Source organism: Notamacropus eugenii, chromosome 4, assembly GCF_028372415.1.
Source record: "Notamacropus eugenii isolate mMacEug1 chromosome 4, mMacEug1.pri_v2, whole genome shotgun sequence".
In the NCBI taxonomy this organism is placed as follows: Eukaryota; Metazoa; Chordata; class Mammalia; order Diprotodontia; family Macropodidae; genus Notamacropus; species Notamacropus eugenii.
Window position 1 is genome coordinate 362,785,469 of NC_092875.1, and position 17,119 is coordinate 362,802,587.

At 38.1% G+C, this 17,119-nt stretch overlaps 1 pseudogene; it reads right to left on the bottom strand.

Moving 5' to 3' along the window:
- Positions 1–617: 617 nt before the first annotated feature.
- Positions 618–16,846, bottom strand: LOC140502580 (complement component 1 Q subcomponent-binding protein, mitochondrial pseudogene; annotated as a pseudogene).
- Positions 16,847–17,119: the final 273 nt, after the last annotated feature.

A 17,119-nucleotide genomic window follows, 5' to 3' on the forward strand; every position in this document is an offset into this window, starting at 1 on the left:
TATTATCTCAAACCCCAACTTTGAGCATGTAACCTTCCCAAAATGTCTACTTTATCTCAGAGTATGGTGAGTTTCTTATATGTGGGGAAAAATCTCTATTTATTATGCCATATAGTGTATGTATAAGCTTTGCCTGCTTGCTCCATTGCATAAAAATAAATCTTGTGACTGTACTATTTTCCCGAGAACAAAATTTTTATAAATCCCAAATCCAGGTAATTAACTGAGTTAAGAGGTCAATTAAAGCTCTATCATCATCTTAATCAAATATTGGTGATTTCTTTGCTATCAGGTGCTTCCTTTACCTCTGTAGTTGAGAATCTATGATTTATCAGTCAGGAAAAGGAAATACGTTTTTTTGTGATAATCACAGTAAGCTTCCCCCCCCCCCCCCACTTCTCTCTCTCTCTCCCTGTAACTTTCTGTTTGTCTCTGACTCTCTGTCTTGGTCATTGTCAGCATGTTGCTGTTTTGTTTGGGCAGGAGGGATCCAAGTGTTTTATTGTTACTCATTCTGTGGTGGCATACAAAAATACCAGCAGACAAGGGAAAGAAAAGGGTTAGAGAACATAATTTATGCTAGGAGATATTTTAAGGCACTTTGTCTGTGATAGCATCTAGATAATGCTCTCTTGGAAGGAAGGGTTCTGGGTGCACAGTAAGGCCCTCTGACTCAGGTCTCCGTACTGACACTTGACAAACCCTTTAAGATCTTCCAGAAAGTTGTTGTACTCCTGGTGCTCTAAGGCGGTGCTCAGCTTATTCAGCTCCTCTATAATGGTGTTGATCAGAATGTAAATTCATTATGTGATGATACAGGGCCAGTGCAGGGGATCTGTGTTTAATGTGTAGCTTGTATGCTTCCAGTCAGATTTGGTGGTGGACTGAAAGCTAACTTCTAGGATGGAGACAATGTCACTCTTCCCTTCTTCCTGTCCAACCTCATCCTCCAGATGGTGGCGCTCTAGCACAAAGGCCTTCGGATCGTCCTTCACTGCCTCCACCATGAAGTTCGGCGTTGACGTAAGTTCAGGCTCCTGCTGATCTTAGGCTTTCTGTCCCTCTGGTGACTCGTTGTCAAACATCGCTGGGGCACCGTTGTTAACACTGAATCAGTTGACGCTGATTTTCCAGCCAGTTTATCTTCAGATTAACTTGGCTTCTGTCCCTTGTACCCCCAGTTTCCAATCTTCAGACATCTTGGAGAGGGATTTGTGTTTCTGAATTTTCCTCTCCTCATTAATATCATAGGTCAGGAATTCAGCAAAGTCCTGATACTTCTTGGTGTGCAGCCCTTACACATGATGCAGGAGGCAGGGGTGCGTGGGGCTACAGGAGGACTCTTAAGGTGAGGGTGGCAGTGGCCATGGCGGGGCACAGAGTCGGGAATGTGGTGGGCCTGGCAGCACGGGGAGGGAAGTGGGGTGGGAACGAGACTGGAGACTAGAAGTACAGAAGAGAGCACAGAGCATGCTGGGAAATCCCGAGGCCGGAAGGGCAGAAGTTCACCTGGAATTTCCTGTGCCACCTCACCCAGTACCATTTTTGTCACAGTCCTCCTTATTTGGTTGATCTTTTAAGTGGAACATGGTCATCTACTGAAGAGAATGGGTGATTTCAGATGGGGCTGAGAAAGGTTGATATGTTGTTTGCTGCCTGACAACTGCAGGAGAAATGCCAGAAGCATAACAGAGGTATATAGACAACATTTCTTGGTCTGACCAAGGCCTTCAATACTGTCAGTTGTAAGTATTTGTGGAAGATCATGGAAATATTTGGTTGCCAAGAGTAGTTCATTAGTATTGTACACCAGTTTCATGCTGGCATGCTTGAATGGGTTCTAGGTTAATGTCTTGGATTTTCACAGTTAGCGATGAAATGAATCTAAGTTAAGTGCTTCCTCCCATTTTTTTTTTAGCGTGATGTTTTCAATGATGTTGTCGTATGCCATCATTGAAGATAAAAATAGCTTCAAGATCAGCTACCATACTGATGGTAAATTATTTAACTTCAAAAGGCTATAAGTCAAGACTAAAGTAGGGGGAGAATTGGTGCCTGACTTTTTGCTTGCAAATGATTGTCCACTAAATGCAACCTCCGAGGCTCAGATGAAGCAGAGTATGGATTGATTTTCTGCACCTTGTGTTACAAAATGTCCTGATGACTAACACCAAGGAAACAGAGGTTGTCCACCAGCCAGCACCACACTATCCATGTGTAGAATCATTGGTTACAGGCAAATGAAGAAATTTTGCATTTTTGATAAGCTCACTTATCTTGGCAGTATACTTTCCAAGAATGTACAGCTAGATGGTCAGGTTAATACAGTTGCCAGAGATAACTGTGTTTGGGAGGCTCTGAAGGGGTGTGGGGGAGAGAAAAGGTATTAGACTACCTACCAAACTGAAAGTTTACAGAACCATTATGCTGACCTCATTGTTGTATGCCTGTGAAACCTCCACAATATGTCAGAACCATGCCAAGAAACTGAATTGCTCCCTTTTGAACTGTCTTAGGAAGATTCTGATGATCACCTGGCAGGATAAGGTACTGGATTCTAAGGTCATTTCTCATGCTAAACTGCACAACTCCGTTAGACTGGCTACATTGCTTAATGTCAAACATACATTTGCCTAAAATACTATTTTACATGGAAATCGCATAAGATGTGTTCACATGGAGACCAGAAGAAGTAATTGGAAAAAAAAAAAAAACAATCTAGAGGTCTCCCTGAAGAACTTAGAAACTGACTGTGAGTCACAGAAGACACTGGCACAACACTGCTCAGCATGGCATTCTTGTATTAAAGAAAGCACTGTGCTCTGTGAGCAATGGATATTTGGAGTAGCTCAAAAGAAATACAAGATGCATAAATTTTGATACATCACTAATCTGTGTTCACATGGACTATTTGTGTCTGACCTGTAGCATAGGCTTCCAACCTCTTATTAGTCTGATCATCTGATCAGCCACAGTATAGTGCATTGTATCTTGACTCCAACTTAGTGATGTTATTTTGGTCCTCTTTGAGAACAAAGGAAAACAACCATAACTTATCAAGTAAGTCAAATAACATAACCATGGTCATAAAACAAATAGGTTTTATAGACAGTATTAAATTCAAGTCTTCGGATTCAAAATCTAGTGCTTGATTCCCTTTATCACACTGCTTCAATATATACATATGCGCATAATGACAGTTATTTCAGGGGATTTTGCCTACCTCTTTTCTGTCCTTTGAAACTTTTCCTTTGTTCCTAGCACTATTCTGAATTCAGTTTCCCCATCAATGTGCTAGCATAGTTTTAACCTATTCAACTAAGTATTGAACTCCACACTCCATGTTTAAATACCTTGTCATTTTATCATTTTATGGTCAAATCCCTATAATGCTTAATCCCAGATCACTTCTACTGTCTGCCTTAAAAAACTTCCAGAGAAGAAGTAAAAAGTGGCCACAAAAATTATCTGTCTCCAGCTCTCAGATTGTTACCTTCTTGCCTTGGACTTTTGTCTAGAAACTGCAAATAATGTGTCAAAAATAACCCCCCTCATTTTTCCTCAGCCTCAAACCTGGCTTCCCTACATTCATCTGTTTTGATTGAGGGCACCACTATCTTCTCAGCTACCTAGGTTCAAAAGTGACCCTTTCTTATCCATCATCTAATAGCCAATCAATTGTCATATTCTATCAAATTACCACAGCATCCTCATTCTTATCCTCCTTCTCTCCTCTCCACTCAAACTCAAGTATGTGTTTCCTCTTACCTCCACCAAAAAAACAGTCATCTCACTGATTCTTTTGTTTTGAGCTCCTCCAGTCTCCTTTCCCCACATTTGAAAAAAAAAAAGTAAGCTTACTAAGACCTAGCTAGGTATTTACTAAGCTTTTTTTTTTTTTCAGGGTTCCGTTTGTCAACCAGAATTCAAGAGGATGGGGACAAAATACAGCTTCTTTCAGCTTGTAGTAAGCTTCATTCCACACCTCACTGCCATCGTCTTATTTCACATTAATTCCTCTCATATAAACCACATTCTAAGACTAGAGTATATGAGTTTCCCTCAGGGTTACAACCTTTCTGAAACTCCTATTATATGCATGTTTCCCATCCCAGATCATGGGATTCATGTTCAGAAAATGGAGGGATAATTCTATGCTGGATGTGTCAGTTAATATTGAAAAGGCTCATTAAGCAAATGCACCTTGATTCTGGTGGCCCCTACTTTGAATGTCCTTTTGTTAATCCCTCACTTCTTAAGACCCCTTCCTTCAGGTCAGATTCCATAGCTAAAATATGTAGTCCCAACATTCCCATTGGATGGTTGGTCATTAAGCAAATGGTAGTGGGTCAGCTCCCACATGGGAAGGGGACTGGTTTCTGTACTATTTGCTATGGAAGTAGAACAATGAAATTCTTTTTTCACAATAATCTAGCTAAAGGAAATTCCATAAAGGCACTGAAAGAACATAGTATGACCTAGGTATCCATTTAATATTCTGCACTTAGTGTACCTGCTGTAAAATTATATGTTCACAATATCAGACAGTCATTCCTATGTCCATCTTTTGTTTTGTTAATAAGTGTATTCATATGGAAATGTTATCCTGTCTTACTGACAATCCTCCTGTTGAGATGACTGAAACAAAGGAAAATGCATCTAAGTGTGGTTCTGAATTATTAAGTGGAATTGGAAAAACCTAGCAGAATTATTTCATTTTCTGAAGACATTATGGCTATGAGAAGCTCAGAATGAAAAAACATAGACATGGACAATGCTGGTAATGAAGTTGAATGAAAAGTTCTATGAAGTTAAAAAAAAAAAGGTATGTGAAAGATGAAGCTAATTTGGCAAATAAGCTAGAGTACGTTTTAAATCATTTGCAAAATTTATGAGATTTCATATTTTTCCCATGTCAACTTCTAGTTTTTATAAAATCTTCACACTACCAAATGTAATATTTTGTAGAAACTACATGCTTGATTAATGTTCTTGGTTGACTGATTCACTCTTGTTTTCTCACTGCAGTACAATTCAATGCACAATGCTGTCCTTAATGTTTATCCTTGTCTCCTCAAAATAAAGCCTGAATTAGTGTACACTGATTTCTTAAACTTATGTATTTACCATTATTCACGATCTTAGATAATGAAATACTCCAGAATGTTTTTCAGTGAATGCATTAAATTCAAACAAGTAACAAGCACAAGTCAAAAAAAAAAAAAAAAGGTAGCCTTTTTAAAAGGTGAGCGAAAGTCAAGTGGCTCTACCAATACGTACTTCTGTACCATCAATGATAATTGTAACTGAATGACAATGCAAGAAAGGAGGAGAGGAGGCAGTAGAAAGCAAACAGTTGATTAAGTGTTTAAAAAAATGAATTATTTATGTATTACTGCTAATAAAGACTAATTTTGAGGGAAATAATAGCATGCATATGTAATCATATAAAATATGTAGATAAGCACCTATTTCATATGATTAAATTAACAGCACTTAGGCATAAATAACAAGCTGTAGTTACAGTACTGATCTTGGCAAGATTACATGGATTCAGCTGAAAAAGTCATTTTCTGTGGTTTACTAACATAAAAAAACCTACATTCCCTGCAAAACTAGAATTCCATTTTCCTTCAATAGGACAAGAAAATCACATTTTCTTTGTGTTTTTTTAATTTAAAGTTACTTAACTTTTCAACATTCATTTACACAAAATTTTGAGTTCTATATTATCTCCCCATTTCCCTCCCCCCATCCCAAAAAGCCGAGCATTCTAATCGCCCTTATCATCAATCTGCCCACCCTTCTAACATCCCTCCCTTGCCTTATCCCCATCTTCTCTTTTGTCCTGTAGGGCAAGATAACTTTATATACTCCATTACCTGTATTTCTTCTTTCCTGGTTGCAAGAACAATACTCAACAGCTGTTCCTAAAACTTTGAGTTACAAATTCTCTTCATCCCTCCCTCCCCACCCATTCCCTTTGGGAAGGCAAGCAATTCAACATAGGCCATATCTGTGTAGTTTTGCAAATGACTTCCATAATAGTTATGTTGTATAAGAATAACTATATTTCCCTCCATGCTATCCTGCCCCCCCCATTACTTCTATTCTCTCTTTTGATCCTCTCCTTTGCCATGAGTGTTGACTTCAAATTGCTCCCTCCTCCCACTGCCTTCCGTTCCATCATCCTCCCCCCCCTGCTTATCCCCTTCTCCCCCACTTTCCTGTATTGTAAAATAAGTTTTCATACCAAAATCAGTGAGCATTTTACTCGTTCCTTTAGTCAAATGTGATGAGAGTAAACTTCATGTTTTTCTCTCACCTCCCCTCTTTTTCCCTCCACTGAAAAGTCTTTTACTTGCCTCTTTTATGAGAGATAATTTGCCCCATTGCATTTCTCCCTTTCTCCTCCAAATATATTTCTCTCTCACTGCTTAATTTCATTTTTGTAATATATAATCCCATTCTATTCAATTCATCCTGTGCTCTCTCTCTCTCTCTCTCTCTCTCTCTCTCTCTCTCTCTCTCTCTCTCTCACTCTCTTGCTCTCTCGCTCTTTCTCTCTTTCTCTCTCCGTGTGTGTGTATGTATGTGTGTGTGTGTAATCCCATCAACTACCCAGATACTGAAAAAAGTTTCAAGACTTACAAATATTGTCTTTCCATGTAGGAATGTAAAGAGTTCAACTTTAATAAGTCCCTTATGATTTCTCATTGCTGTTTACCTTTTCATGCTTCTCTTGATTCCTGTGTTTGAAGGTCAAATTTTCTTTTCAGCTCTGGTCTTTTCATCAAGAATGATTGAAAGTCCTCGATTTCATTGAAAGACCATTTTTTCCCCTGAAGTATTATACTCAGTTTTGCTGGATAAGTGATTCTTGGTTTTAGTTCTAATTCCTTTGACTTCTGGAATATAATGCTTTATGCCCTTTGATTCCTTAATGTAGAAACTGCTAGATCTTGTGATATCCTGACTGTATTTCCACAACATTCGAATTGTTTTTTTCTAGCTGCTTGTAATATTTTCTCCTTGACCTGGGAACTCTGGAATTTGGCCACAATGTTCCTAGGAGTTTCTCTTTTTGGATCATTTTCAGAAGGTGATTGGTGTATTCTTTCAACATTTATTTTGTCCTCTGGTTCTAGACTATCAGGGCAGTTTTCCTTGATAATTTCATGCAAGATGATGTCTAGGTTCTTTTTTTCATCATGGCTTTCAGGTAGTCCCATAATTTTTAAATTGTCTCTCCTGGATCTATTTTCCAGGTCATTTGTTTTTCCAATGAGATATTTCACATTATCTTCCATTTTTTCATCTTTTGGTTTTGTTTTGTGATTTCTTGGTTTCTCACAAAGTCATTAGCCTCCATCTGTTCCATTCTAATTTTGAAAGAACTATTTTCTTCAGTGAGCTTTTGAACCTCCTTTTCCATTTGGCTAATTCAGCTTTTTAAAGGATTCTACTCTTTATTGACTTTTTGAACCTCTTTTGCCAAATTAGTTCACCTGTTTCTAAAGATATTTAAAGGTATTTTACTCAGCATTTTTTTGGTCTCCTTTAGCAGGGTGTTGACCCCCTTTTCATGCTTTTCTTGCATCTCTCTCATTTCTCTTCCCAGTTTTTCCTCTACCTCTCTTACTTGATTTTCAAAATCCTTTTTCAGCTCCTCCATAGCCTGAGACCATTGGATATTTATTTTTGATGTTTGGGATACAGAAACCTTGACTGTTATGTCTTTACCTGATAGTAAATATTGTTCTTTCTCATCTGAAAGGATGGGAGAATATATCTGTTCACTGAGAAAGTAACCTTCTGTGGTCCTATTTTTTTCCCTTTTTTGGGCATTTTCCCAACCAGTTAGTTGACTTTTGCATCGTCAAGAGTAGGGTATACTCTGGATATCTGTAAAATCTCAGTTCCTCCAAGGTGGCACAATCAAGCATGTACACTGGTCTAGGGGTAGGCAGAGATTTTTTTACCAAGAATCTTAGCAGTTACTTCTCCATAGTCACCTGACCTCCAGTTCCATCAAGCCAGGTCTGGGGGGCTGGAATTCAAACTGTGGGGTCAAGGCTACCATTCGGTGTGAGACAAAGACCACCTCCCTCACGGCCTCTACACAGGGCAGAGGTAATAATTAGCTCCTCAGTGCCCCTAGGGGTTTTACGATCCAACAATAGATGCAGGCTATTGTAGGGGCTGAGATGAGAACTGTTGCCTCCTGCAGTGGTCTCTGTGGTGGCTGTCTAAGGCCGGAGCTATGGGAAGGCCCTTCTCCCTTCCTGGCCAGCTGGAAAAACTCTGTCACTGACCTTTGGCCCCTCTTGGTTGAGGGATCTACGAACCTGCTGCTACTGGAACTGGGGATTCTACGACTAGACATTCCGTCCCTGAGGTGTCCTACTCCCAGAGTAGTGCTGTTCAGTCAAGGATGGTCTGGGCTCTGCTCCAGTTCCTGTGCAATGGACATTTCCCGTGGGCCTTTCAGGTCACCCTGGGCTGGAAATCTCCTCCACTCTGTTCTTCTCCACTTCTTCTGCTCCAGAATTTTTTGGGAGTCCCTCTCTACAGGTATTTTATGAGCTGTATGGGGAGAACCCACCTTTTTGTTTCTTTCTACTCTGCCATCTTGGCTCTGCCCCCCCAAATCACATTTTCTTAATGGGTAGATCCTCTGAAATCCATTTGGACTTTATGAAATACAAAAGGGGTTTATGACTTTTATTCTTAAATAATGGGACTTTTTTGGATAAGTTACCAAAAACTAAAATAGTTTGAAGAATTTAATGTAATTCTTCCTAAAATTAAGAATCAATATAAATTAGTATTTTTTTTAGTAATATTCTTCTATGGAATGGAGCTTTAAAAAGCAAATAATACTAAAGTATTTTTTTTCAGGGGAAATAGGTCTTAGTTTTATTTTGAATTGTTCATTTTTCCAATTATTAATTAGATTCTGTTGAAAATATTTTCATTATTTCTAATCATGCTTTTGGAAGAGTTTTTTCCATTCCCACTCCCAAATTTAATTCAACTTCTTTTTTAAAATTTTATTTTATTTTATTTTTTTATTATTATTTTTTAATGTTTAACAATCACTGCCAGACAATTGAGATTTTATTCCCCCCCCACCTGCCCCCCACTACCCCCCTCCCTCCCCACGACTGCATACAATTCTGTATAGGTTCTACATATACTTTCCTATTGGGTATATTTTCACTATAGTCAGGCTATGTAGTCAGACTAAAATAAATGAAAGAAATCATATAACAAATCAAAACATGATCACAAACACATACACATACACAAACATGATCTGCTACATTTTGTGAATGACTTCCATATTTCTTTCTCTGAGTGTGGAAGGCATTTTGCCTTGAGAACCACCTTTGGGATTTTTTTTTTTATAAGAAGTTTTTCCGTTATTACAAGATTCCAAGTCTACCAGAAAAAACTCTCAGACACTGTGGTCATTGCTGTGCACAAAGTTCTCCTGGTTCTGCTCCTTTCACTCAGCATCAGGTCATATAAGTCCTTCCAGGCCTCTCTGAAGTCTTCTTGTTCATCATTTCTTATGGCACAATAGTACTCCATTAAATTCATATACCATAATTTATTCAGCCATTCCCCAATTGATGGACATCCCCTTGACTTCCAGTTTTTGGCAACTACATAGAGTGCTGCTATAAATATTTTTGTACATGTGGGACCCTTTCCCATTTTTTTGATCTCTTGGGGATATAGTCCTAGTAGCGATATTGCTGGGTCAAAGGGTATGCACATTTTTGTAGCCCTTTGGGCATAGATCCAAATTGCTCTCCAGAATGGTTGGATGCGCTCGCAGCTCCACCAACAATGAATTAGTGTACCAACTCTCCCACATCCTCTCCAGCATTTATCATTTTCTTGTTCTGTCATGTTTGCCAATCTTATAGGTGTGATGTGGTACCTCAGAGTTGTTTTGATTTGCATCTCTCTAATCAATAGTGATTTAGAGCATTTTTTCATATGATTACAGATATCTTTAATTTCTTCCTCTGAAAATTGCCTGTTCATATCCTTTGACCATTTATCAATTGGGGAATGACTTGTATGATTATACATTTGAGTCAGTTCTCTATATATTCTAGAAATGAGGCCTTTATCCCCGAGCTTAGCTGTAAAAATTCTTTCCCAATTTACTACATCCCTCCGGATTTTGGTTGCATTGGGTTTGGTTGTGCAAAAACTTCTCAGTTTAATGTAATCAAAGTTATCCATTTTGCATATCATAATGCTTTCTATCTCTCCTTTAATAAAGAATTCTTCCCTTCTCCATAGATCTGATAAATGCACTATTCCTTGCTTCTCCAGTTTATTCATGGTATCAATCTTTATACCTAAATCATGTACCCATTTGGACTTTATTCTTGTGCACGGTGTCAGGTATGGGTCTATGCCTAATTTCCGCCACACTGTTGTCCAGTTTTCCCAGCAATTTTTGTCAAACAATGAGTTCTTATCCCAGAAGCTGGGTTCCTTGGGTTTATCAAACAGAAGGTTGCTATATTCCTTGCCTACTGCATCTTGAGTGCCAAGTCTATTCCACTTCTCTGCCTCTCTGTTCCTTAGCCAATACCAAGTGGTTTTGATAATTGCTGCTTTATATTAGAGTTTGAGGTCTGGTAGCGCTAGGCCACCTTCCCAAGCATTTCTTTTCATTAGTCCCTTTGATATTCTGGACCTTTTGTTTCTCCAAATGAATTTTGATATTATTTTATCCAGCTCTAGAAAATAATTGTCTGATAGTTTAATTGGTATGACACTAAATAAGTATATTAATTTAGGTAGAATTGTCATTTTTATTATATTAGCACGGCCTACCCATGAGCAACTAATGTTTTTCCACTTACTTAAATCTGACTTTATTTGTGCAAAAAGTGTCTTGTAATTGTGTTCATATAATCCCTGGGTTTGTTTTGGCAGGTAGACTCCTAAGTATTTTATACTGTCTACCCTAGCTTTAAATGGGATTTCTCTTTCTATCTCTTGCTGTTGGACTTTGTTGCTAATATATAGGAATGCAGAAGATTGGTGTGGGTTTATTTGTAACCTGCAACTTTGCCAAAGTTGTTTATTCATTCAAGTAATTTTTTACTCGAATCTCTGGGATTCTCTAGGTAAATCATCATATCATCTGCAAAGAGTGATAACTTAGTTTCTTCCTTGGCTATTCTTATTCCTTGAATATCTTTATCTTGTCTAATTGCTACAGCTAACATTTCTAGTACCATATTGAATAAGAGTGGTGATAATGGACAACCTTGTTTCACCCCTGATCTTATTGGGAATGCATCTAGCTTATCCCCATTGCATATAATGCTTGCTGAAGGTTTTAGATAGATACTGCTTATTATTTTATGGAAAGTTCCCTTTATTCCTACGTTCTCCAGTGTTTTAAGTAGGAATGGGTGTTGTATTTTGTCAAAAGCTTTTTCTGCATCTATTGAGATAATCATGTGGTTTTTGTTAGAGTTGTTGTTGATGTGATCGATAATGCTAAGAGTTTTCCTAATATTGAACCAGCCCTGTAATCCTGGTATGAATCCTACCTGATCATAATGTATTAATCTCGTAATAAGATGCTGTATTCGTTTTGCTAAAATCTTATTTAAAATTTTTGCATCTATATTCATTAGGGAAATTGGTCTATAATTTTCTTTCTCTGTTTTGTCTCTTCCTGGTTTGGGTATCAAAACCATATTTGTATCATAGAAACAATTTGGGAGGACTCCTTCTTCCCCAATTTTCAAAAATAGTCTATATAGTATTGGAATTAACTGTTCTTTAAATGTTTGATAGAATTCACTTGTGAATCCATCTGGCCCTGGAGATTTTTTCCTAGGGAGTTCATTGATGGCTTGTTCAATTTCTTTTTCTGAGATGGGGTTGTTTAAGTATTCAATTCCTCTTCTGTTAATCTGGGCAATTTGTATTTTTTAAAATATTCATCCATCTCGTTTAGATTATTGAATTTGTGGGCATAAAGTTTGGCAAAGTATTTTCTAATTATTGTTTTAATTTCCTCCTCATTGGAGGTGAGTTCACCCCTTTCATTTTTAATATTAGTAATTTGGTTTTCTTCTTTCTTTTTTTTAATCAGATTGACCAAAGCTTTATCAATTTTATTAGTTTTTTTCATAAAACCCACTATTGGTTTTATTTATTAATTCAATAATTTTCTTAATTTCAATTTTATTAATCTCTCCTTTGGTTTTCAGTATTTCTAATTTGGTATTTACTTGGGGATTTTCAATTTGTTCTTTTTCTAGCTTTTTCAACTGCAAGCCTAAGTCACTGATCTCCTCTTTCTCTATTTTATTTATGTAAGCATTCAAAGATATAAAACTTCCCCTAATAACTGCTTTTGCAGTATCCCATAAGTTTTGGTATGTTGTCTCACTATTGTCATTCTCTTGAATGAAATTTTTGATTGTTTCTATGATTTCTTCTTTAACCCAACCCTTCTTTAGAATTAGATTATTTAGTTTCCAATTGATTTTTGGTTTCTCTTTCCATGGCCTTTTATTACATGTAATTTTTAATGCATTATGATCTGAAAAGGATGCATTGATTATCTCTACCTTTCTGCACTGGATTGTGAGATTTTTATGTCCTAGTACGTGGTCAATTTTTGTAAATGTTCCATGTACCGCTGAGAAAAAGGTATATTCCTTTCTATTCCCATTTAATTTTCTCCAAAGATCTATCATATCTACCTTATCCAGAGTTTTATTTTTCTCCTTAAATTCTGTCTTGTTTATTTTGAGGTTAGATTCATCAAGTTCACAGAGGAGGAGGTTGAGGTCTCCCACTAATGTGGTTTTGCTGTCAGTTTCTTCCTTCAACTCCCCCAACCTCTCCTCTAAGAATGTGGACGCTAAACCACTTGGATCATACATGCTTATTAATGATATTGCGTCATTGTCTATGGTTCCTTTGAGCAGGATATAGTTTCCATCCTTATCTCTTTTGAATACATCTATTTATGCTTTTGCTTTTTCTGAGATTAGGATTGCTACTCCTGCTTTTCTTACATCAGCTGAAGCACAATATATTCTGCTCCAGCCTTTGACCTTTATCCTGTGTGTATCCCCCTGTTTCAAATGTGTTTCTTGTATACAACATATTTTTCGATTATGACTTTTAATCCATTCAGTTTTCCATCTCTGTTTCATGGGAGAGTTCATTCCATTCACATTCACAGTTATGCTTACAATCTGTGTATTTCCCTCCATCCCCTTTCCCAGCATTTGTGCTTTTAGCTCTCCCTTCTCCTTTCCCCTCCTCAATAGTTTTCACTTTTCACTACCACCTCTTAAAGCCTTCCCTTCCTTCTTTTAACCCCCCTCCCTTTTACTCCCCTTTACCCTTACTGCTTCTTCCTTCCCTTTTAACTTCCCTCCTCTTTCTTCCCCATTCCCCTCTTATTGTCTATAGAACTAGTAAGGATTATATACTTAAGTTTATTGTTCCCTCGTTGAACCAAATCAGATGAGAGTACCTCTCAAACAATGCTCATCTACCTCCCCTTTTTCCCTCTGCTATGATTTTGTACTTCTTCCTGTGATGTAATTTACCATTTTCTGCTTCCTCCTTTTCACAGTTCCTGTTACAATTTCTTCACATACTTAAGTCATATTTTTAATATGACATTATTTACTTTATACCCATTCTCTCTATGTGTATCACTTTTATATTTCATAATAGATGCACAATTCTCAAGATTAACAGGTATCCTCTTCCCTTATAGGGAGGCAAACAGTTTGTCCAAATGGAGCAACAAGTTTTTGTTTTGTTTTGTTTTTCCCCGTTTACCTTTTTATGCCTCTGTTGAGACCTCCATTTGAAGATCGAATTTTCTATTAAATTCTGGTGTTTTTGTCAGGGAAGTCAGGAAATCCCTTACTTCGTTGAATGACTGTCTCCTTGCCCTGAAATGTTTTGCTTAACTTTGCTCGGTAGTTGATTCTTGGTTGTAGTCTGAACTTCTTTTCGTTATGGAATGTTGGATTCCAATTCCTTCGATCTTTTAATGTGGAAGCTGTAAGGTCCTGTGTGATCCTGACTGTAGCTCCTCCATATTTGGATGTTTCTTTCTGGCTGCCTGTAGCATTTTCTCCTTCACTTGATAGTTCTGGAAGTTGGCAATGATATTTCTTGGGGTTTTGAGTTTGGAATCCCTTTCAGGAGGTGAATGATGGATTCTTTTGATGATTAGTTTGCCCTCTGGATCTAGCACTTCTGGGCAGTTTTCCTTGAGAATTTCCTGGAAGATGTCCAGACTCTTTTTTTCATCGTGGCTTTCTGGCAGGCCAATAATTCTTACATTTTCTCTCCTGGATCTATTTTCCAGGTCTGTTGTTTTTTTTCAATTAGATATTTTACATTTTCTTCTATCTTTTCATTATTTAGATTTTGTTTGACTGTTTCTTGCTGTCTCATAGAGTCATTAGTTTCTACTTGCCCAATCTAATCTTTATCAAATTGTTTTTTTTCAGTTAACTTTTGCATCTCCTTTGACATCTGTCCAATTGTTCCTTTTAAGGAATTATTTTCTCCAGTTAACTTTTATACTTCCTTTTCCATTTGTTCCATTTCCTTTTCAAAGAGATGTTCTCATCTGTGAATTCAATTTTTATGCTTTTAAAATCATTGGCCAATTTTTCTTCTGTTTCCTTCTTCAGCTGTTCCAGGAGCGCTGTTTGTACTTATGAGCAGTTCATAGTCCCTTCTGAATTTTCAGATGAAAGTGCAGTCTCACTACTGACCTCTTTGGTATTTGTGTTTTGGTCCTTGTCCCCATAGAAGGATTCTATGATTTTTTCACCCTTCTCTTGTTTTTTCGTTTTCTTGATGGTGATCGTGTGTTGTGGCTTCTGGTTCTTTCAATTAGAAGCTTCAAAACTTGGTGTTGAGCTGACTTGTGTGAAAAAGCTAAGGGCAGGTTTTTGTTTTATGTTTCCTGGATCAGCCGTGGGGTTAGCTTGTTAAGTATGGGGGAAGGGTGTCTGGTCAAGGGAGATCACCTTAGCTGAACTGAGGCAAAGGCAAGCTGAGGGGATGGTGATCACAGCTGCCCTATTGTATTCCTGTTTCCCCTGGAGGGCTGAGGCAAGCCTAGATCCTATTGGGATTTTCCAACCCTCCTGGGGCTCCTCTCCTCCTGCTGAAGCTTGCCTGGGTCCTACTGCTGTTATCCTCAGCCCTGGGGCCCCTTTCCTTCCTGTTTGCTTCCACCACAGTAGGAGGAATTCCCCTTAACTATTTTCCTTTCCTCAGGTGTTATGAGACTATTTGCTCCCTTTGTTGTTCCTGCTGATCCAGGATTTTTCTGGGGAAATGTTTTATGGTTCTTTCTAAGTCATCAAGGGGGGAGGAGAGAGCATTTACTGATCACTCCACCATCTTGGCTCCCAGAAATTCAAGTAGGTGCCTTGCAGACGTTTAATCTGGGGGCTTAAAGTCTCAGGAGCTGCTGTGCTGATATCTGGTACCCAGAGGCTGTCACTTGCTAGGCTCTGCTGATCTCTCACTCTGGGCTGGCCATCTGCCAGTTCTGCCTTCTGTTGTCTCAGGTTTCCGGGGGCCCTCCCACTTCTCTGCACTTTTCTAATGCATTTTTTAAATTTCCAATATACATCAATCTCCTAGAAGAATAATTAAGAAAAATGTAGTATTCAAGTTATTCTTATACTAGAAATGATGAATTAATATTACTAACATGTTTTAGGGTGGATTTAATATTTCTTCTGATTCTCATGGAATCAAGGTCATTTCTGCCCCATAGTGGGAAATTGTGAACTTTTTCTCTTGATTTTTTAATTTTCCTCCACTTTGTTTACTAATGTGAAATTTAAAAAAAAGGCTTCTCAGACCTCTTTTGCCAATTGACTTAGCCTATTTTTAAAGGTGTTATTTTCTTCATCATTTTTTGGTTCACCCTTTAGCATGCTGTTGACTTGCTTTTCTTGATTTTCTCGCATTGCTCCTATTTTTCTTCTCAATTTTTCCTCCACCTCTCTTACTTGATTTTCAAAATTCTGTTTGGACTCCTCCTTGAACTAAGACTACTGCATTTTTTTTTTTTTTTGGAGATTTTGGATGTAGAAACGTTGACTTTTATGTCTTCACCTGATGATATCCTTTGTTCTTCCTTATCTGAAAGTATGGAAGAAAATACCTTTTCACCAAGAAAGTAACCTTCTATAGACCTTCTATAGTCTTATTTTTTCCCTTTTTGGGGCATTTTCCCAGGCAGTTCCTTGACTTTTGAGTCCTTTGTGAAGTAGAACATATACTCTAGGGATGTGTAAGCTCTCAGTTGCTCCAACATGGCACAATCAAAGGAGATGAATTTACTACTCTCCTTGCTTGGGCTTTGGTCTTGGAACAACCACAAGCACTCTTTTCTACCCAGGATCTGCGAGTAGGACTCTCTCTCCAGAGCCTCCACCATCTCTATCACACTATTGCTCCTCCTTACCCCAGGATCATCACTCAAGACTGAGACCCAGATTGAGAGTTAGATTACCCTAGGGATTTTAGGCTTTGGGCTCAAGAAACTCACACTGCTGCCACAGAGGCTGCTGTTGCCCTGGGGCCAGGGATGCGTCCAGACCACACAAGTCTTTCAGACAGGTGAAAGTTTTCTCACTGACCTCGAAGCTTTCTCTAGAGTTTGTGAGTTGAAATATCTGGAAACCCACTTACTACCCACGATTCCATGTCCTGAATCCTGATCCAGTCCTGTCCATGTTGCTTGACCCAAGCTGGGCTGCCCTCCACTCTGAGTTGTGTGCATTATACCTTTCCTGTCAGCCTTCCATGGTGTCTTGGGCAGGAAATCTCTTTCACTCTTTCATTTTGTGACTTCTGCTTGTCTAGAATTTGTTTAGACTCATTTTTTACAGATATTTTGTGGGCTTTGGAGGGAGAGCTAGAGCAGGTCTATCTTTCTTCTCTACCATCTTTCCTCTGGCCCTCTACTACTCTTTTAAAGGAAAATAGCCATAATTTACAAGCTATTCTCAGCAATTCACTCTACCAGTTCAAGTCAAGAGATATAGATGGAGAT